This window comes from Bombina bombina, chromosome 1, assembly GCF_027579735.1.
Source record: "Bombina bombina isolate aBomBom1 chromosome 1, aBomBom1.pri, whole genome shotgun sequence".
Lineage (NCBI taxonomy): Eukaryota > Metazoa > Chordata > Amphibia > Anura > Bombinatoridae > Bombina > Bombina bombina.
Genome location: NC_069499.1, coordinates 1,343,402,869 through 1,343,425,692, shown reverse-complemented (window position 1 = coordinate 1,343,425,692; position 22,824 = coordinate 1,343,402,869). Strand labels below are relative to the sequence as shown.

The 22,824-nt window shown below is 40.7% G+C and overlaps 1 protein-coding gene across 4 annotated transcripts in view; it reads right to left on the bottom strand.

Annotated features, from left to right (window-relative positions):
* Positions 1–22,824, bottom strand: part of CCDC102A (coiled-coil domain containing 102A) — a 365,633-nt gene that overhangs the window by 91,079 nt on the left and 251,730 nt on the right. The window lies entirely within an intron of this gene.

The window sequence follows — 22,824 nt, the reverse complement described above, 5'->3', positions numbered from 1 at the left end:
AAAAAAACAATATTATTACTACTAAGTACAAGTGGGCAGTCTAAAGTCACAATTAAACTAATAATTCAGATAGAGCACACAATTTTAAACAATTTTCTTCTTTTATAAAAAGTACTTCATTCTCTTGGTATTCATTGTTGAAAAAGTAGGTTCAGGATCAGCAACGCACAATTGCCAGCTGCACATCTATGTCGCTTGCTACTGGCTCAGCTTGATCCCAGTAGTGCAATGCTGCTTCTAAACCCACCTTTCATTAAAGGATAGCAAGTGCAGCAAATATGATAACAGAACTTTACTGCACTTTTAATTAAAGATTATGATACAACAAAACTATTTATTGGTACAAAATCAAAAGGCCAATCATAAGGAGAACCGCTGAATTATCTGCTACACTTATTATTGAAATACTACTTAGTATGAGCTGTGAGAGTGACAATAGACCACAAGAAAGCAGAAATCCAGTTTATATGTAAGAATCATGAGAGCAAATACATAGGAAATGAACAAAGTACATGTATGCATGTTATCAGTGCTATAATTCATGACAAGTTAGAAAAGTCATCATCATTCTAATAAGAGTAAAAACAAAGTAAAAAAGGCATATATCATATGATAAGATGTTATCATTAAGGTGAAAAAGTAACTAAAAAAACAAACAAGGGAAGTAATGAGAAACAGAAAAATAATTGAAATGTGGAAAAACAGGAAAATAATGATGAAAAACAAAATTTTCACTGTTAAAACCATTTTACTGTAAATAATTCCTCTATTATGAGCAAAAACACATGAGAGAAAAAAAAATAGGTCAGGAACAATATGTGATAGTTACAGAGAGATAACATTTGAAAATTGTTCTGCACCTGGGAGGAAACAATATCCTGAACACACCTGTCAGAGCCATATTCCATGGAAAAGAAAAACAGAATTTATGTTTACCTGATAAATTTCTTTCTCCTACGGTGTATCCGGTCCACGGCTTCATCCTTACTTGTGGGATATTCTCAATCCCTACAGGAAGTGGCAAAGAGAGCACACAGCAGAGCTGTCCATATAGCTCCCCTCAGGCTCCGCCCCCCCAGTCATTCGACCAGTGCAGTGGTCACTGTAGCTTACAAAAATAAATTTAAACCTGACCAAAATGCCAGGGTGGGCCGCGGACCGGATACACCGTAGGAGAAAGAAATTTATCAGGTAAACATAAATTCTGTTTTCTCCTACATTGGTGTATCCGGTCCACGGCTTCATCCTTACTTGTGGGAACCAATACCAAAGCTTTAGGACACGGATGAAGGGAGGGAACAAGTCAGGTAACCTAAATGGAAGGCACCACTGCTTGCAAAACCTTTCTCCCAAAAATAGCCTCCGAAGAAGCAAAAGTATTGAATTTGTAAAATTTGGCAAATGTATGCAGTGAAGACCAAGTCGCTGCCTTACAGATCTGTTCAACAGAAGCCTCATTCTTGAAAGCCCATGTGGAAGCCACAGCTCTAGTAGAGTGAGCTGTAATTCGTTCAGGAGGCTGCCTTCCAGCAGTCTCATAAGTCAATCGGATTATACTTTTCAGCCAGAAAAACAGAGGTCGCAGTCGCTTTTTGACCTCTCCTCTTGCCCGAATAGACGACAAACAAGGACGATGTTTGTCTGAAGCCTTTAGTTGCTTTTAAATAAAACTTCAAAGCACGAACCACATCAAGATTGTGTAACAGACGTTCCTTGTTAGAAACTGGATTAGGACACAGAGAAGGAACAACTATTTCCTGGTTAATATTCTTATTGGAAACCACTTTTGGAAGAAAAACAGGTTTGGTACGTAAAACGACCTTATCTGTATGAAACACCAGATAGGGTGAATTACACTGCAAAGCAGATAATTCAGAAACTCTTCTAGCATAAGAAATAGCTACCAAAAACAAAACTTTCCAAGACAATAACTTAATATCTATGGAATGTAGAGGTTCAAACGGAACCCCTTGAAGAACTAAATTTAGACTCCATGGAGGAGCCACAGGTCTGTAGACAGGCTTGATTCTAACTAAAGCCTGTACAAAAGCCTGAACATCTGGCACGGCTGCCAGACGCTTGTGTAACAAAACAGACAGAGCAGATATCTGTCCTTTTAAGGAACTAGCTGACAGACCTTTCTCCAATCCTTCTTGGAGAAAAGATAGTAACCTTGGAATCCTAATCTTACTCCATGAGTAACCCTTGGATTCGCACCAGCAAAGATATTTCCGCCATATCTTATGGTAAATTTTTCTGGTGACAGGCTTCCTAGCCTGGATCAGAGTATCTATAACTGATTCCGAAAACCCACGCTTAGCGAGAATCAAGCGTTCAATCTCCAAGCCGTCAGTTGCAGAGAAACTAGGTTTGGATGTGTGAATGGACCTTGGATTACAAGGTCCTGCCTCAAAGGTAGCTTCCATGGTGGAACCAATGACATATTCACCAGGTCTGCATACCAAGTCCTGCGTGGCCACGCAGGAGCTATCAGAATTACCGAAGCCTTCTCCTGTTTGATCCTGGCTACTAGCCGGGGGAGAAGAGGAAACGGTGGAAAGACATAAGCTAGATTGAACGACCAAGGCGCCACTAAGGCATCTACCAATGTTGCCTTGGGATCCCTGGACCTGGACCCGTAACGTGGAACTTTGGAGTTCTGACGTGACGCCATCAGATCCAGATCTGGAAGGCCCCATAGTTGAGTTAACTGGGCAAAAACCTCTGGGTGAAGTTCCCACTCCCCCGGATGGAAGGTCTGACGACACAGATAATCCGCTTCCCAGTTGTCCACTCCTGGGATGTGAATTGCTGATAGATAGCAGGAGTGATCCTCTGCCCATTTGATTATCTTGGATACCTCCCTCATCGCCAGGGAACTCTTTGTTCCTACCTGATGATTGATGTACGCTACAGTCATGTTGTCCGACTGAAATCTGATGAATTTGGCCTCCGCTAGTTGAGGCCATGCCTGGAGCGCATTGAATATCGCTCTCAATTCCAAAATGTTTATCGGGAGAAGAGATTCTTCCCGAGACCATAGACCCTGAGCTTTCAGGGACTCCCAGACCGCACCCCAGCCCAAGAGGCTGGCGTAGGTCGTGACAATGAACCACTCCGGTCTGCGGAAACTCATTCCCTGAGACAGGTGATCCTGAGACAACCACCAGAGGAGAGAGTCTCTGGTTTTCTGGTCCATTTGTATCTGGGGAGACAAATCTGCATAATCCCCATTCCACTGTTTGAGCATGCACAGTTGCAGTGGTCTTAAATGAATTCGAGCAAAGGGAACTACGTCCATTGCCGCAACCATGAGTCCTATTACCTCCATGCACTGAGCTACGGAGGGTTGAGGAATGGCATGAAGAACTCGACAAGTGTTCAAAAGCTTTAACTTCCTGACCTCCGTCAGAAAGATCTTCATTTCTACCGAGTCTATTATTGTTCCCAGGAAGGGAACCCTTGTGAACGGGGACAGAGAACTCTTTTCTATGTTCACCTTCCACCCGTGAGACCTTAGAAAGGCTAGAACAATGTCCGTATGAGCCTTTGCTTTGTGAAAGGACGACGCTTGTATTAAGATGTCGTCTAGGTAAGGTGCTACTGCAATGCCCCTTGGTCTTAGCACCGCTAGAAGGGACCCTAGCACCTTTGTGAAAATTCTGGGAGCAGTGGCCAATCCGAAGGGAAGGGCCACGAATTGGTAATGCTTGTCCAAAAAAGCGAACCTCAGGAACTGATGGTGATCTTTGTGGATAGGAATATGCAGGTACGCATCCTTTAAGTCCACGGTAGTCATATATTGACCCTCCTGGATCATTGGTAAAATTGTCCGAATGGTTTCCATTTTGAATGATGGAACTCTGAGGAATTTGTTTATGATTTTTAAATCCAGGATTGGCCTGAAAGTTCCTTCCTTTTTGGGAACTACAAACAGGTTTGAGTAAAAACCCAGTCCTTGTTCTGCTGTTGGAACTGGGTGTATCACTCCCATTTTTAGAAGGTCTTCTACGCAACGTAAGAATGCCTGTCTCTTTATCTGGTCTAAAGATAAGCGAGCCTTATGGAACCTTCCCTTTGGAGGAAGGTCCTTGAATTCCAGAAGATACCCCTGAGAGACAATTTCTAGCGCCCAGGGGTCCGGAACATCTCTTGCCCAAGCCTGAGCAAAGAGAGAAAGTCTGCCTCCAACTAGATCCGGTCCCGGATCGGGGGCTACCCTTTCATGCTGTCTTGGTAGCAGCAGCAGGCTTCTTGGCCTGTTTACCCTTGTTCCAGCTTTGCAATGGTTTCCATGCTGGCTTGGGCTGGGATGCGTTACCCTCTTGCCTAGTGGCTGTAGAGGTAGAAGCAGGTCCGTTCCTGAAATTGCGAAAGGAACAAAAATTAGACTTATTTTTAGCTTTGAAAGGTCTATCTTGTGGAAGGGCATGGCCCTTTCCCCCAGTGATATCTGAAATAATTTCTTTCAACTCTGGCCCGAATAGGGTATTACCCTTGAAAGGAATATTAAGCAATTTTGCTTTGGACGACACATCCGCCGACCAAGATTTTAGCCAAAGCGCTCTGCGCTCCACGATTGCAAAACTTGAATTTTTCTGAAACTGAACTGAACTGAAAAGCGGCATCTGTAATGAAGGCATTAGCCAACTTCAGGGCGTGAATTCTGTCCATGACTTCATCATAAGGAGTCTCCTTCTGGAGCGAGTTTTCTAGTTCCTCAAACCAAAAAGACGCTGCAGTGGTTACAGGAATAACAAGAAATTGGTTGAAGAAGAAAACCTTGTTGAACAAAAATTTTCTTAAGCAAACCTTCTAATTTTTTATCCATAGGATCTTTGAAAGCGCAACTATCTTCTATTGGTATAGTCGTGCGTTTAGCTAGTGTTGAAACTGCCCCCTATACCTTAGGGACCGTCTGCCACGCGTCCTTTCTGGGGTCAACAATGGGGAACATTTTCTTAAATATAGGGGGGGGGGGAACAAAAGGTACACCTGGTCTCTCCCACTCCCTAGTCACTATATCCGCCACCCTCTTAGGTATCGGAAACGCATCAGTGTGTACTGGGACCTCTAAGAATTTGTCCATCTTACACAATTTTTCTGGGACCACCAAAGGGTCACAATCATCAAGTGTAGCTAGGACCTCCTTAAAATTTAAATGCTATGGTATCTGGCTCTGCCTGCTGAGAAACTTTTCCTGTGTCAGAAATTTCTCCCTCAGACAGGCCCTCCCTCACCGCCAAATCAGATTGATGTGAGGGCACTACAGATAAATTATCCGCTGTGTCTGCTTGCTCATCTTCTGTATTTAAAACTGAGCTATCACGCTTCCTTGGAAAAGCTGGCAGTTTGGATAAAAATGCTGCGAGAGAATTATCCATTACTGCCGCTAACTGTTGCAAAGTAATAGGAATCGGTGCGCTAGATGTACTGGGCATCGCTGGCGCGGGCATAGCTGGTGTTGACACAGAAGGAGAGGATAGTGGACTATCCTCACTACCTTCAGCTAAAGAATCATTTTGGGCTACATCTATAAGCGTGACTGTGCGGTCCTTAAGCTGTTTGGACGCTATAGCACACTTCACACATAAGTTTAATGGGGGCACCGCCTTGGCCTTTAAACATACAGAACAAATGCTATCTGAAGGTTCAGACATGTTTGACAGAGTTAGACAGAACTTCAATGCAATAAAAAATAATTTTGACAAAAACGTTACTGTGTCTTTAAATAATAAAAGTGCACACTTTATTACTAAAACATCAAAAAATCAACCGATTTTAATGAAATTTTCACCACATTGTCTTAATGCTTTGAAAAGATTGCACACAATTTTTCAGACCAATTAACCCCTTAATGCCCAAACCGGAGCTAAGAACAGCAGTTAACTGGTTAAAAACACTACAGCATAATGCCACAGCCTCTACTGTGGCTTTTACCTTCCTTAGGGATTATTTGAGTAAGAAAACATAATTTATGTAAGAACTTACCTGATAAATTCATTTCTTTCATATTAGCAAGAGTCCATGAGCTAGTGACGTATGGGATATACATTCCTACCAGGAGGGGCAAAGTTTCCCAAACCTCAAAATGCCTATAAATACACCCCTCACCACACCCACAAATCAGTTTAACGAATAGCCAAGAAGTGGGGTGATAAGAAAAAAGTGCGAAGCATAAATATAAGGAATTGGAATAATTGTGCTTTATACAAAAAAATCATAACCACCACAAAAAAGGGTGGGCCTCATGGACTCTTGCTAATATGAAAGAAATGAATTTATCAGGTAAGTTCTTACATAAATTATGTTTTCTTTCATGTAATTAGCAAGAGTCCATGAGCTAGTGACGTATGGGATAATGACTACCCAAGATGTGGATCTTCCACGCAAGAGTCACTAGAGAGGGAGGGATAAAATAAAGACAGCCAATTCCGCTGAAAATAATCCACACCCAAAACAAAGTTTAAAACTTATAATGAAAAAAACTGAAATTATAAGCAGAAGAATCAAACTGAAACAGCTGCCTGAAGTACTTTTCTACCAAAAACTGCTTCAGAAGAAGAAAACACATCAAAATGGTAGAATTTAGTAAAAGTATGCAAAGAAGACCAAGTTGCTGCTTTGCAAATCTGATCAACCGAAGCTTCATTCCTAAACGCCCAGGAAGTAGAAACTGACCTAGTAGAATGAGCTGTAATCCTTTGAGGCAGAGTTTTACCCGACTTGACATAAGCATGATGAATTAAATATTTCAACCAAGATGCCAAAGAAATGGCAGAAGCCTTCTGACCTTTCCTAGAACCGGAAAATATAACAAATAGACTTTCGGAAATTCTTAGTAGCTTCAACATAATATTTCAAAGCTCTAACTACATCCAAAGAATGCAATGATTTCTCCTTAGAATTCTTAGGATTAGGACATAATGAAGGAACCACAATTTCTCTACTAATGTTGTTAGAATTCACAACCTTAGGTAAAAATTTAAAAGAAGTTCGCAACACCGCCTTTTCCTGATGAAAAATCAGAAAAGGAGACTCACAAGAAAGAGCAGATAATTCAGAAACTCTTCTGGCAGAAGAGATGGCCAAAAGGAACAAAACTTTCCAAGAAAGTAATTTAATGTCCAAAGAATGCATAGGTTCAAACGGAGGAGCTTGAAGAGCCCCCAGAACCAAATTTAAACTCCAAGGAGGAGAAATTGACTTAATGACAGGTTTTATACGAACCAAAGCTTGTACAAAACAATGAATATAGAAACATAGATATTGACCGCAGATAAGAGCCATAGGCCCAGCAAGTCTGCCCGACCTTACCTAACAGTATAAACTTATCTAGTTCGTAGGATAGCCCTATGCTTGTCCCATGCATTTTTAAAGTCCCCCACAGTGTTTGTTGCTACTACCTCTTGAGGAAGTTTATTCCATAAACCAATCACTCTTTCTGTAAAGAAGTGCTTCGCTACTACCTCTTGAGGAAGTTTATTCCATAAACCAATCACTCTTTCTGTAAAGAAGTGCTTCCTCAAATTACTCCTGAATCTACTACCCTTTAGCTTGAGCTCATGACCCCTTGTTCTTGAATTTTCCATTTTATGTAAAATACCCACAGCCTCAGTTTTACTAAACCCTTTAATGTACTTGAAAGTTGCTATCATATCACCTCTTTCCCTTCTCTCCTCTAAGCTATACATATTTAGGTCATTGAGCCTATCCTGGTAAGTTTTATTTTTTAGACCATGTACCATTTTGGTAGCCCTCCTTTGCACAGATTCAAGTTTGTTAATATCCTTCTGAAGATATGGCCTCCAGAACTGCACACAATACTCAAGATGAGGCCTAACTAATGATCTATAAAGTGGCATAAGAACCTTACTATTTCTGCTGCAAATACCTCTACCAATACATCCAAGCATTCTGCTAGCCTTACTCGCTGCATTACTACATTGTTTACTAAGTTTTAAATCATCTGAAATAATAATTCCCAAGTCCTGTTCCTCGTCTGTAACTGTCAGTAAAGTGTCATTGAGTCTGTAATTAACATTTGGATTTTTCTTCCCTAAATGCATTATTTTACACTTTGCTGTGTTAAACTTTAGATCCCAGTCGTTTGTCCAATCCTCCAATTGTTGTATATCACTTCTCATTTTGTCTACCCCCCCTGGAACATCCACTCTGTTGCAAATTTTTGTATCATCTGCAAAGAGACATACTTTCCCTTGTAGCCCTTTGCTGATATCGCAGATAAATATGTTAAACAAAACAGGCCCCAGAACTGACCCCTGAGGAACACCACTAGTAACAGCCCCCTCTGCTGAATGAACTCCATTTACTAAGACACTTTGTTTTCTGTCCTTAAGCCAGCATTCCACCCAGTTCACAATTTTTGAATCTAGACCAAGGAGATATAGTTTGTGAATAAGTTTATTGTGTGGGACGGTGTCAAATGCTTTGCTGAAATCTAGATATGCTACATCAACTGCTCCTCCCTTGTCTAATACTTTTGTTACATAATCAAAGAAGTCAATTAGATTAGTCTGACATGATCTCCCTGAAGTAAAACCATGCTGATTTTGGTCCTCTAAATTGTTTGTCTTTATGTAAGTCATAATTCTTTCTTTTAAGAGGCTTTCCATTAATTTCCCTACTACTGAAGTTAAACTAACTGGCCTGTAGTTGCCAGATTCTTCTCTACTGCCCTTTTTATGAAGAGGTATTACATTTGCTATTTTCCAATCATCTGGGACAGCTCCTGTTAATAGTGACTGATTAAACAGATCAGTTAATGGGACAGTTAGCACTGATCGAAGTTCTTTTAAAACCCTTGGATGAATATTATCAGGACCCACTGCCTTTGTAACATTTATTTTTGATAATGCTAACAAAACCTCATCCTCTGTAAAAAGATTACTGTTAAGCTTGTTTCTATTTTGCGTAGCATCCCTTAATGTAGACATTGTATCTTCACAATCTTTAGTGAAAACAGAACAGAAGTAATCATTGAGACAGTCTGCAATCTGCTTATCTCCTTCTATTATTCTACCATCAACTGATTTCAATTTTACTATTCCTACCTTATTTTTTCTTCTTTCACTGATATATCTAAAGAATGTTTTGTCCCCATGTTTTACTGACTGTGCTATCTTCTCTTCTGCATGAGCTTTAACCTTCCTAATATCAGGAAGATTAGCAATCTTTCTGTGAAAAAGAACAGAAAGAGCAGAGATTTGTCCTTTCAAGGAACTTGCAGACAAACCTTTATCCAAACCATCCTGAAGAAACTGTAAAATTCTCGGAATTCTAAAAGAATGCCAGGAAAAATGATGAGAAAGACACCAAGAAATATAAGTCTTCCAGACTCTATAATATATCTCCCTAGATACGGATTTACGAGCCTGTAACATAGTATTAATCACAGAGTCAGAGAAACCTCTTTGACTAAGAATCAAGCGTTCAATCTCCATACCTTTAAATTTAAGGATTTGAGATTGTGATGGAAAAAAGGACCTTGTGACAGAAGGTCTGGTCTTAACGGAAGAGTCCACGGTTGGCAAGAGGCTATCTGGACAAGATCCGCATACCAAAACCTGTGAGGCCATGCTGGAGCTACCAGCAGAACAAACGAGCATTCCTTCAGAATCTTGGAGATTACTCTTGGAAGAAGAACTAGAGGCGGAAAGATATAGGCAGGATGATACTTCCAAGGAAGTGACAACGCATCCACTGCTTCCGCTTGAGGATCCCTGGATCTGGACAGATACCTGGGAAGTTTCTTGTTTAGATGAGAAGCCATCAGATCTATTTCTGGAAGACCCCACATTTGAACAATCTGAAGAAATACCTCTGGGTGAAGAGACCATTCGCCCGCATGTAACGTTTGGCGACTGAGATAATCCGCTTCCCAATTGTCTATACCTGGGATATGAACCGCAGAAACTAGACAGGAGCTGGATTCCGCCCATACCAGAATTCGAGATACTTCTTTCATAGCCAGAGGACTGTGAGTCCCTCCTTGATGATTGATGTATGCCACAGTTGTGACATTGTCTGTCTGAAAACAAATGAACCATTCTCTCTTTAGAAGAGGCCAAGACTGAAGAGCTCTGAAAATTGCACGGAGTTCCAAAATATTGATCGGTAATCTCACCTCCTGAGATTCCCAAACCCCTTGTGCTGTTAGAGACCCCCACACAGCTCCCCAACCTGTAAGACTTGCATCTGTTGAAATTACAGTCCAGGTCGGAAGAACAAAAGAAGCCCCTTGAACTAAACGATGGTGATCTGTCCACCACGTCAGAGAGTGTCGTACAATCGGTTTTAAAGATATTAATTGAGATATCTTTGTGTAATCCCTGCACCACTGGTTCAGCATACAGAGCTGAAGACGCCGCATGTGAAAACGAGCAAAGGGGATCGCGTCCGATGCAGCAGTCATAAGACCTAGAATTTCCATGCATAAGGCTACCGAAGGGAATGATTGTGACTGAAGGTTTCGACAAGCTGATATCAATTTTAGACGTCTCTTGTCTGTCAAAGATAGAGTCATGGACACTGAATCTATCTGGAAACCTAAAAAGGTTACCTGTGTCTGAGGAATCAATGAACTTTTTGGTAAATTGATCCTCCAACCATGATGTTGAAGAAACAACACAAGTCGATTCGTATGAGATTCTGCTAAATGTGAAGACTGAGCAAGTACCAAGATATCGTCCAAATAAGGAAATACCACAATACCCTGTTCTCTGATTACAGACAGAAGGGCACCGAGAACCTTCGTAAAAATTCTTGGAGCTGTAGCTAGGCCAAACGGCAGAGCCAAAAACTGTTAATGCTTGTCTAGGAAAGAGAGTCTTAGAAACTGATAGTGATCTGGATGAATCGGAATATGCAGATATGCATCCTGTAAATCTATTGTAGACATATAATGCCCTTGCTGAACAAAAGGCAGGATAGTCCTTACAGTTACCATTATGAATGTTGGTATCCTTACATAACGATTCAATATTTTTAGATCCAGAACTGGACTGAAGGAATTCTCCTTCTTTGGTACAATGAAGAGATTTGAATAAAACCCCAGTCCCTGTTCCAGAACTGGAACTGGCATAATTACTCCAGCCAACTCTAGCTCTGAAACACATTTCAGAAATGCTTGAGCCTTCGCTGGGTTTACTGGGACATGGGAAAGAAAAAATCTCTTTGCAGGAGGCCTTATCTTGAAGCCAATTCTGTACCCTTCTGAAATAATGTTCTGAATCCAAAGATTGTGAACGGAATTGATCCAAATTTCTTTGAAAAAACGTAATCTGCCCCCTACCAGCTGAGCTGGAATGAGGGCCGCACCTTCATGTGGACTTAGGAGCTGGCTTTTATTTTCTAAAAGGCTTGGATTTATTCCAGACTGGAGATGGTTTCCAAACTGATACCGCTCCTGAGGATGAAGGATCAGGTTTTTGTTCCTTGTTGTGACGAAAGGAACGAAAACGATTATTAGACCTAAATTTACCTTTAGATTTTTTATCCTGTGGTAAAAAAGTTCCTTTCCCTCCAGTAACAGTTGAGATAATAGAATCCAACTGAGAACCAAACAATTTATTACCCTGGAAAGAAAGGGAAAGCAGAATAGACTTAGAAGACATATCAGCATTCCAAGTTTTAAGCCATAAAGCTCTTCTAGCTAAAATAGCTAGAGACATATACCTGACATCAACTCTAATGATATCAAAGATGGCATCACAAATAAAATTATTAGCATGTTGAAGAAGAATAATAATGCTATGAGAATTATGATCTGTTACTTGTTGCGCTAAAGCTTCTAACCAAAAAGTTGAAGCTGCAGCAACATCCGCTAAAGATATAGCAGGTCTAAGAAGATTACCTGAACACAAGTAAGCTTTTCTTAGAAAGGATTCAATTTTCCTATCTAAAGGATCCTTAAAGGAAGTACCATCTGCCGTAGGAATAGTAGTACGCTTAGCAAGAGTAGAGACAGCCCCATCAACCTTAGGGATTTTGTCCCAAAACTCTAATCTGTCAGATGGCACAGGATATAATTGCTTAAAACGTTTAGAAGGAGTAAATGAATTACCCAAATTATTCCATTCCCTGGAAATTACTTCAGAAATAGCACTAGGGACAGGAAAAACTTCTGGAATAACTACAGGAGATTTAAAAACCTTATCTAAACGTTTAGATTTAGTATCAAGAGGACCAGAATCCTCAATTTCTAATGCAATTAGGACTTCTTTAAGTAAAGAACGAATAAATTCCATTTTAAATAAATATGAAGATTTATCAGCATCAACCTCTGAGACAGAATCCTCTGAACCAGAAGAACCATTATCAGAATGATGATGTTCATTTAAAAATTCATCTGAAAAATTAGAAGTTTTAAAAGATTTTTTATGTTTACAAAAAGAAGGAATAACAGACATAGCCTTCTTAATGGATTTAGAAACAAAATCTCTTATGTTATCAGAAACACTCTGAGTATTAGATGTTGACGGAACAGCAACAGGTAATGTAACAGTACTAAAGGAAATATCTGCATTAACAAGTTTGTCATGACAAACAGTACAAACAACAGCTGGAGGAACAGATACGATAAGTTTACAGTAGATACACTTAGCTTTGGTAGCTCCAGCACCAGGCAGCGATTTTCCAGAAGTATCTTCTGACTCAGTTTCAACGTGGGACATCTTGCAATATGTAATAGAAAAAACAACATATAAAGCAAAATTGATCAAATTCCTTAAATGACAGTTTCAGGAATGGGAAAAAATGCCAGTGAACAAGCTTCTAGCAACCAGAAGCAATAAATAATGAGACTTAAATAATGTGGAGACAATAGTGACGCCCATATTTTTTAGCGCCAAAAATGACGCCCACATTATTTGGCGTTTAAATGCTTTTGGCGCTAAAAATGACGCCACATCCGGAACGCCGACACTTTTGGCGCAAAAGAACGTAAAAAATGACGCAACTTCCGGCGACACGTATGACGCCGGAAACAGAAGAAAAAAAAATTGCGCCAAAAAAGTCTGCGCCAAGAATGACGCAATAAAATGAAGCATTTTCAGCCCCCGCGAGCCTAACAGCCCACAGGGAAAAAGTCAAATTTTAAGGTAAGAAAAAAATTGATTTATTCATATGCATTATCCCTAATATGAAACTGACCGTCTGAAATAAGGAATGTTGAACATCCTGAGTCAAGGCAAATAAATGTTTGAATACATATATTTATAAAAAAGTGCCCAACCATAGCTTAGAGTGTCACAGAAAATAAGATTTACTTACCCCAGGACACTCATCTACATGTTGTAGAAAGCCAAACCAGTACTGAAACGAAAATCAGCAGAGGTAATGGTATATAAGAGTATATCGTCGATCTGAAAAGGGAGGTAAGAGATGAATCTCTACGACCGATAACAGAGAACCTATGAAATAGACCCCGTAGAAGGAGATCATTGAATTCAAATAGGCAATACTCTCCTCACATCCCTCTGACATTCACTGCACGCTGAGAGGAAAACCGGGCTCCAACCTGCTGCGGAGCGCATATCAACGTAGAATCTAGCACAAACTTACTTCACCACCTCCATAGGAGGCAAAGTTTGTAAAACTGATTTGTGGGTGTGGTGAGGGGTGTATTTATAGGCATTTTGAGGTTTGGGAAACTTTGCCCCTCCTGGTAGGAATGTATATCCCATACGTCACTAGCTCATGGACTCTTGCTAATTACATGAAAGAAATAAGCCTCTCTGAAGTCCTTTCTGATGTCTCTGGACTCCCCACGTGAAGCTGCATTTACTGTCTAGCCAAAACAACTGCGCAATTGAGATGCGAAAATGAGGCCTCCTCTCTCTTCCTTCCAGAGTGGTGGGGCCTTATAGACTAGATTAGGTGTCTAATTAAGTGCCAGGCACAATATTAAACCCGATAAGTGTTTTAAAAGTCTCAAAAAACATCTTATGCATGCTGAAACATGCTAATAAGCAATCGATTAAGCCCACAATAGTGTCAACAGTCCTGTGTGGGAACAGCAATGGATTTTAGTTACTGGTGCTAAAATCATATTCCTCTCAGCAGAAATCTTCATCACTGTTCTGCCTCAGAGTAAATAGTACAAACCGGCACTATTTTAAATAACAAACTCTTGATTGAAGAAATAAAACTACAAATATAACACCACATACTCTTTACCACCCCCGTGGAGATGCTACTTGTTAGAGCGGCAAAGAGAATGACTGGGGGGGCGGAGCCTGAGGGGAGCTATATGGACAGCTCTGCTGTGTGCTCTCTTTGCCACTTCCTGTAGGGATTGAGAATATCCCACAAGTAAGGATGAAGCCGTGGACCGGATACACCAATGTAGGAGAAAATGGCCTTATACAGGGAAATAATGGCTTAATCAGGCATCTCTGGGCTTGGCCTGCATATTTTTTTAGGGTGGGTACTTTTGAGTGAGACTATGATGCCAGAGAATACTCAAGGTGGAAAGAGGACTGGCAACAAAGTAAAGAACCTTTAGGGGAACAAAAGTAAGGTTATTGAGAAGAATGTTTACTTTCAAACTGTCAAGTTATACATTTGTTCTCAGAAGCACTATCCTATGATCTTTTGTCACAAACCTCTACAATCCTACAAGTGCAGTAGTTTGTGCAAAGAAATCTAATGCATCTACTGAAGCAATGCACATGAAGAGATTCATAAGGTCATCATTGGAAGACATCTCCCTGAGAAATAGATTTCAGACATTAATGATTCTAGCTACAAAAGTGGTAGCAATAAGGCATGAAGGTAAAAAAGCAAGGTTTTAGCATTGCAATTCATTAGCACATCAACAGGATGTATACCATTCTATGGAGATTCTGGTCTGCATTGCTAAGAGCAATACGGTTGCACCTACCACAAGGTATATATCAAGACTTTGAAATAGCTTTTATTTAAGGTTATAGAGAGGCAAACATTTGATAAGATCAAAGATAACTGCATGGAAAGAAAAACTAGTTCTTTATTAAAATTTGCCAAGAAAGCTCTGTCACGGATATTGAGATCTTGCACCTCCTCAGCCTGCTGTAAGCTCAGGTGCATAGCCAGGGACAGTAAAGTTAAAACTTCCATGATTCAGAAAAACAGAACATGCCAAGTCTGAAGATTCCACTGAAATCTAAAAACATTCTCTGAGAGTAGACTGAGCCTGCAGAATGACTCTTCTACTACAGAGGTCTAAACCTGTTGGATTGTGGTCCGATCTTTTGGATAAAAGGTACGGTAGGTGTGAAGAAAGAAATCCTAGGATCACTCATACCCACTATATTCTGTATAGTAGAGATTATATGGATTCAATTACATCTAAGAGGGTTTGAGACTTCATTAAAACTAGCTGTGTATTTGGAGGACATAGGACATGTATTTGGGGACAATTTAGGATGAGAGGCAGTGCCAAAAGGTCCATTTGAGGGCAACTGCTTGGGTGTAAAATTTCCCATGAGCACCTGAGCAACACAAAGGGTGCAAACGTAACTAACTAGCGGTAATTTTGATTTGCGTAGTTTTAAGGCAAATTACTTTACTTTATCTAGGACCTGTTATGCCAAGAAAATACCTAAAATAGAGATATCCTCATATATGGCTTTCTTTCAAAATATAGAAAAAATGGTTAGGCTTAACAAGGAGGAAGAATAAAGTAAAATAAGGAACCTGTTGTGATGTATGCGCTGGACTTGTCTAAATAACCTCCTGGGTCACTGCCACAAAAAAGTATAGCTAGAAGCTGGAACGTTCAGTGCACTACTGTAGAGGAAGACCATAACAGTGAGAAACTTTGATGGAAGAATAAAACTATGACTAGAATGTGCCAAAGGAAAACTGCTATAACTGAATTAGATGCAAATGTGTGAAAAGCAAAAACAGAGGGAAAATTATTCTCTTTTGAGCACCAGTAAGGAGACTGGGTGGGGAGCAGAGAGTGTATAAAGCAAATTAGATAACAGAATTTAACATTTAAAGTTGTTTTAAAATGCATGCTGTATCTAAATATGAAAGACACATTTTGGGTTTCATGTCTCTTTAACCTAAATTTACTGTAATCAGGGGTGAGGCGCAAAAAAAAATTGCTACATAAGGGAAAACTAGTAGAATGCTTCTTCTGTGTTGGGGGAAGCCAATATTACTTAATCTGGGGAGATAGATATTGTTCTCCTATAGCACGGTGGCCAAATGTTGGTAAGTTGCTTGCAGCAAAAGTTTTTGTAGCCCCTTTAAACAGAACTACCGTGTCCTTTGGGGACAACTCCTAAGCACACTCTCGAATCACAAAGAGAAACGTAAAGCAGCAGACAGACAAACTTACCTAAATCTAGCACTGTGCAGTACCTGGACATTTTTAGGAAATATGTTATTTTGTGCTTTTTAAATTTGTATACAATCTTAAGGCTTACAAAATATTGATTTGTGGTCCTACTTCTAAAAAAGTTGGCGATCACTAATCTATAGGTTAAGGAAACAATGATTAACTTAATCTGATAATGGGTTTATGTTGTACATAATCTAAAAGGTCCTTGGAAAAATGGTGTACAAGAGGGTTGATTAGGATTATTTCTAGGAGCTATCATTAATTGACTGGTTTATGTACAAGATGAATTTACAGTTCGATGATGTAATGATAATGTAGACTTTACGACTTCCCACGGACCGCTATTTATAGGCGCTCCATTCTGCCTGTGCAGAATAAAGCTAATTATTGATTTAGGATCTGTGTAAGTCTGAGTATTACTATTTCTCAGCACATCATCTATAGAAAAAAAAAATCCCATTTGCACAGGTTCTCTAGAATAAATGCTACATGCAATAAATTGTGTACTTACTGTTAAATCTTTTTTTTTTTTTTTTTTTTATTCGGAATGACAATACAGGAAGCAGGAGACGACTTATTACAATTTGGGTAATATCAGAGCATAACTTGGGGAAAAGTAGAAGCTTCAAACAAACTATTGAACAGGAGACCCCTGCTACCCCAGACCACATTCCTCTACCTTTAGGGTTAATATTTAGAAAATCAAAATGCAATTTAGAAAATCTGAAGCAAAAGGAAGTGAATGAAAAGGAAAACTTCATACTATCAAAATGTGACTTGTCAAACACTGCCAATCAGAATGTAAAGAAAGAGATTTAAAGGCAAGCACAAACATTCAGTCTCGTCACATGTTCATCAAACATTGAGAAGTTGTATTCAGTTGCTAATGTTTCAGTACAAATGTAGCAAAAAATCATCAAGATTTGCAGTGGAAAGATAAGGTCTTCACATAAACAACAAAAATATGTATGGGTAAAGTTATAAAAATATAAATTAAAGGGACAGTGTACACTCATTTTCATATAACTGCATGTAATAGACACTACTATAAAAGAATAATATGCACAGATACTGATATAAAAATCCAGTATAAAACTGTTTAAAAACTTACTTAGAAGCTCTCAGTTTAGCTCTGTTGAAAAGGTAGTTGGAAAGCCCACTGCAAGTGGGAAATAAGACACTCCCCCCCTCCCCCTTCTTTTGCATATGAAAAGACCCTTTACACAAACAGGAGCAAGCTGGAATAGGTAGCCGACGGTATTCTCATAAAACTTTGGGGCTTGGTTAGGAGTCTGAAAATCAGAGCAATGTTATTTAAAAATAAGCAAAACTATACTTTTTTTTAAAAAAAAACAAACTTTATGGCTATATAAATAGATCATCTACAAAAACATAATTTATGCTGACCTGATAAATTCCTTTCTCCTGTAGTGTAGTCAGTCCACGGGTCATCATTACTTATGGGATATTAACTCCTCCCCAACAGGAAGTGCAAGAGGATCACCCAAGCAAAGCTGCTATATAGCTCCTCCCCTCTACGTCACACCCAGTCATTCGACCGAGAACCAAACGAGAAAGGAGAAACTATAGGGTGCAGTGGTGACTGAGTATAATTTAAAATTTAGACCTGCCATAAAAAACAGGGCGGGCCGTGGACTGACTACACTACAGGAGAAAGGAATTTATCAGGTAAGCATAAATTATGTTTTCTCCTGTTAAGTGTAGTCAGTCCACGGGTCATCATTACTTATGGGATACCAATACCAAAGCTAAAGTACACGGATGACGGGAGGGACAGGCAGGATCTTTATACGGAAGGAACCACTGCCTGAAGAACCTTTCTCCCAAAAACAGCCTCCGAAGAAGCAAAAGTGTCAAATTTGGAAAATTTGGAAAAAGTATGAAGAGAAGACCAAGTTGCAGCCTTGCAAATCTGTTCAACAGACGCCTCATTCTTAAAGGCCCAAGTGGAAGCCACAGCTCTAGTAGAATGAGCTGTAATTCTTTCAGGAGGCTGCTGTCCAGCAGTCTCATAGGCTAAACGTATTATGCTACGAAGCCAGAAAGAGATAGAGGTAGCAGAAGCTTTTTGACCTCTCCTCTGTCCAGAATAAACGACAAACAGGGAAGAAGTTTGGCGAAAATCTTTAGTTGCCTGTAAATAAAATTTCAGGGCACGGACTACATCCAGATTGTGTAGAAGTCGTTCCTTCTTTGAAGAAGGGTTAGGACACAATGATGGAACAACAATCTCTTGATTGATATTCCTATTAGTGACTACCTTAGGTAAGAACCCAGGTTTAGTACGCAGAACTACCTTGTCTGAATGAAAAATCAGATAAGGAGAATCACAATGTAAGGCCGATAACTCAGAGACTCTTCGAGCCGAGGAAATAGCCATTAAAAACAGAACTTTCCAAGATAACAATTTGATATCAATGGAATGAAGGGGTTCAAACGGAACACCCTGTAAAACGTTAAGAACTAAATTTAATCTCCATGGTGGAGCAACAGTTTTAAACACAGGCTTAATCCTGGCCAAAGCCTGACAAAAAGCCTGAACGTCTGGAACTTCTGACAGACGTTTGTGTAAAAGAATGGACAGAGCTGAGATCTGTCCCTTTAAGGAACTAGCAGATAAACCCTTTTCTAAACCTTCTTGTAGAAAAGACAATATCCTAGGAATCCTAACCTTACTCCATGAGTAACTCTTGGATTCGCACCAATGTAAGTATTTACGCCATATTTTATGGTAAATCTTTCTGGTAACAGGTTTCCTAGCCTGTATTAAGGTATCAATTACTGACTCCGAAAATCCACGCTTTGATAAAATCAAGCGTTCAATTTCCAAGCAGTCAGCTTCAGAGAAATTAGATTTTGATGTTTGAAAGGACCCTGAATCAGAAGGTCCTGTCTCAGAGGCAGAGACCAAGGTGGACAGTATGACATGTCCACTAGATCTGCATACCAGGTCCTGCGTGGCCATGCAGGCGCTATTAGAATCACCGATGCTCTCTCCTGTTTGATCCTGGCAATCAATCGAGGAAGCATCGGGAAGGGTGGAAACACGTAAGCCATCCCGAAGGTCCAAGGTGCTGTCAAAGCATCTACCAGGACCGCTCCCGGGTCCCTGGACCTGGACCCGTAACAAGGAAGCTTGGCGTTCTGGCGAGACGCCATGAGATCTATATCTGGTTTGCCCCAACGTCAAAGTATTTGGGCAAAGACCTCCGGATGAAGTTCCCACTCCCCCGGATGAAAAGTCTGACGACTTAGGAAATCCGCCTCCCAGTTCTCCACTCCCGGAATGTGGATCGCTGACAGGTGGCAAGAGTGAGACTCTGCCCAGCGAATTATCTTTGATACTTCCATCATCGCTAGGGAGCTTCTTGTCCCTCCTTGATGGTTGATGTAAGCTACAGTTGTGATGTTGTCCGACTGAAACCTGATGAACCTCCGAGTTGTTAACTGAGGCCAAGCCAGAAGGGCATTGAGAACTGCTCTCAATTCCAGAATGTTTATTGGAAGGAGACTCTCCTCCTGAGTCCATGATCCCTGAGCCTTCAGGGAATTCCAGACAGCGCCCCAACCTAGTAGGCTGGCGTCTGTTGTTACAATCGTCCAGTCTGGCCTGCTGAAGGGCATCCCCCTGGACAGATGTGGCCGAGAAAGCCACCATAGAAGAGAATTTCTGGTCTCTTGATCCAGATTCAGAGTAGGGGACAAATCTGAGTAATCCCCATTCCACTGACTTAGCATGCACAATTGCAGCAGTCTGAGATGCAGGCGTGCAAAGGGTACTATGTCCATTGCCGCTACCATTAAGCCGATTACCTCCATGCATTGAGCCACTGACGGGTGTTGAATGGAATGAAGGACACGGCAAGCATTTTGAAGCTTTGATAACCTGTCTTCTGTCAGGTAAATCTTCATTTCTACAGAATCTATAAGAGTCCCCAAGAAGGGAACTCTTGTGAGTGGTAAGAGAGAACTCTTCTCTTCGTTCACCTTCCACCCATGCGACCTTAGAAATGCCAGTACTAACTCTGTATGAGACTTGGCAGTTTGAAAGCTTGAAGCTTGTATCAGAATGTCGTCTAGGTACGGAGCCACCGAAATTCCTCGCGGTCTTAGTACCGCCAGAAGAGAGCCCAGAACCTTTGTGAAGATTCTTGGAGCCGTAGCCAACCCGAATGGAAGAGCTACAAACTGGTAATGCCTGTCTAGGAAGGCAAACCTTAGATACCGGTAATGATCTTTGTGAATCGGTATGTGAAGGTAGGCATCCTTTAAATCCACTGTGGTCATGTACTGACCCTTTTGGATCATGGGTAAGATTGTCCGAATAGTTTCCATTTTGAACGATGGAACTCTTAGGAATTTGTTTAGGATCTTTAAATCCAAGATTGGTCTGAAGGTTCCTTCTTTCTTGGGAACCACAAACAGATTTGAGTAAAACCCTTGTCCGTGTTCTGACCGCGGAACCAGATGGATCACTCCCATTAGTAAAAGATCTTGTACACAGCGTAGAAACGCCTCTTTCTTTATCTGGTTTGCTGACAACCTTGAAAGATGAAATCTCCCTTTTGGGGGAGAGGTTTTGAAGTCCAGAAGATATCCCTGAGATATGATCTCTAACGCCCAGGGATCCTGGACATCTCTTGCCCAAGCCTGGGCAAAGAGAGAAAGTCTGCCCCCCACTAGATCCGTTCCCGGATCGGGGGCCCTCAATTCATGCTGTCTTAGGGGCAGCAGCAGGTTTTCTGGCCTGCTTGCCCTTGTTCCAGGTCTGGTTAGGTTTCCAGTCTTGTCTGTAGCGAGTAACAGCTCCTTCCTGTTTTGGAGCAGAGGAAGTTGATGCTGCTCCTGCCTTGAAGTTACGAAAGGCACGAAAATTAGACTGTCTAGCCCTAGGTTTGGCTCTGTCTTGAGGCAGGGCATGGCCTTTACCTCCTGTAATATCAGCGATAATTTCTTTCAAACCGGGCCCGAATAAGGTCTGCCCCTTGAAAGGTATGTTAAGTAATTTAGATTTAGAAGTAACATCAGCTGACCAGGATTTTAGCCACAGTGCTCTGCGTGCCTGAATGGCGAATCCGGAATTCTTAGCCGTAAGTTTAGTTAAATGTACTACGGCATCCGAAATAAATGAATTAGCTAGCTTAAGGGCTTTAAGCTTGTGTGTAATCTCATCTATTGGCGCTGAGTCAGAAGTCTCTTCCAGAGACTCGAACCAAAATGCGGCCGCAGCCGTGACAGGCGCAATACATACAAGGGGTTGCAATATAAAACCTTGTTGAACAAACATTTTCTTAAGGTAACCCTCTAACTTTTTATCCATTGGATCTGAAAAAGCACAGCTATCCTCCACCGGGATAGTGGTACGCTTAGCCAGAGTAGAAACCGCTCCCTCCACCTTAGGGACCGTCTGCCATAAGTCCCGTGTGGTGGCGTCTATTGGAAACATTTTTCTAAATACAGGAGGGGGGGAAAAGGGTACACCGGGCCTATCCCACTCCTTGGTAATAATCTCTGTAAGCCTCTTAGGTATAGGAAAGACGTCAGTACACGCCGGTACCGCATAGTATCTATCCAGCCTACATAATTTCTCTGGGATTGCAACGGTGTTACAATCATTCAGAGCCGCTAATACCTCCCCTAGCAGTACACGGAGGTTTTCTAGTTTAAACTTAAAATTTGAAATGTCTGAATCCAGTCTATTTGGATCAGATCCGTCACCTGCAGAATGAAGCTCTCCGTCCTCATGTTCTGCAAATTGTGACGCAGTATCTGACATGGCCCAAGTATTATCAGCGCACTCTGTTCTCACCCCAGAGTGATCTTGCTTACCTCTAAGTTCTGGCAATTTAGACAAAACTTCAGTCATAACATTAGCCATGTCCTGTAGGGTGATTTGTAATGGCCGCCCTGATGTACTTGGCGTTACAATATCACGCACCTCCCGAGCGGGAGATGCAGGTACTGACACGTGAGGCAAGTTAGTCGGCATAACTTCCCCCTCGTTGTCTGGTGAATGATGTTCAACATGTACAGATTGACTTTTATTTAAAGTAGCATCAATGCAATTAGTACATAACTTTCTATTGGGCTCCACCTTGGCTTTTGCACATATAGCACAGAGATATTCCTCTGAGTCAGACATGTTTAACAAACTAGCAATTAGACTAGCAAGCTTGGAAATACCTTTCAACTAAATTTACAAGTAATATGTAAAACGTACTGTGCCTTTAAGAAGCACAGAAAAAACTATGACAGTTGAATAACAATGAACCGGAGTAGTTATAAAAACCAAATTTTTCCCGGTAAAAAGCATAAATTTAGCAAAGGATTGCACCCATTAGCAATGGATGACTAACCCTTAATAACAGAAAAAAATGTATAAAATTTAAAATATAAACGTTTTTTATCACAGTCAAAGCACAATCTCACAGGTCTGCTGTGAGTGATTA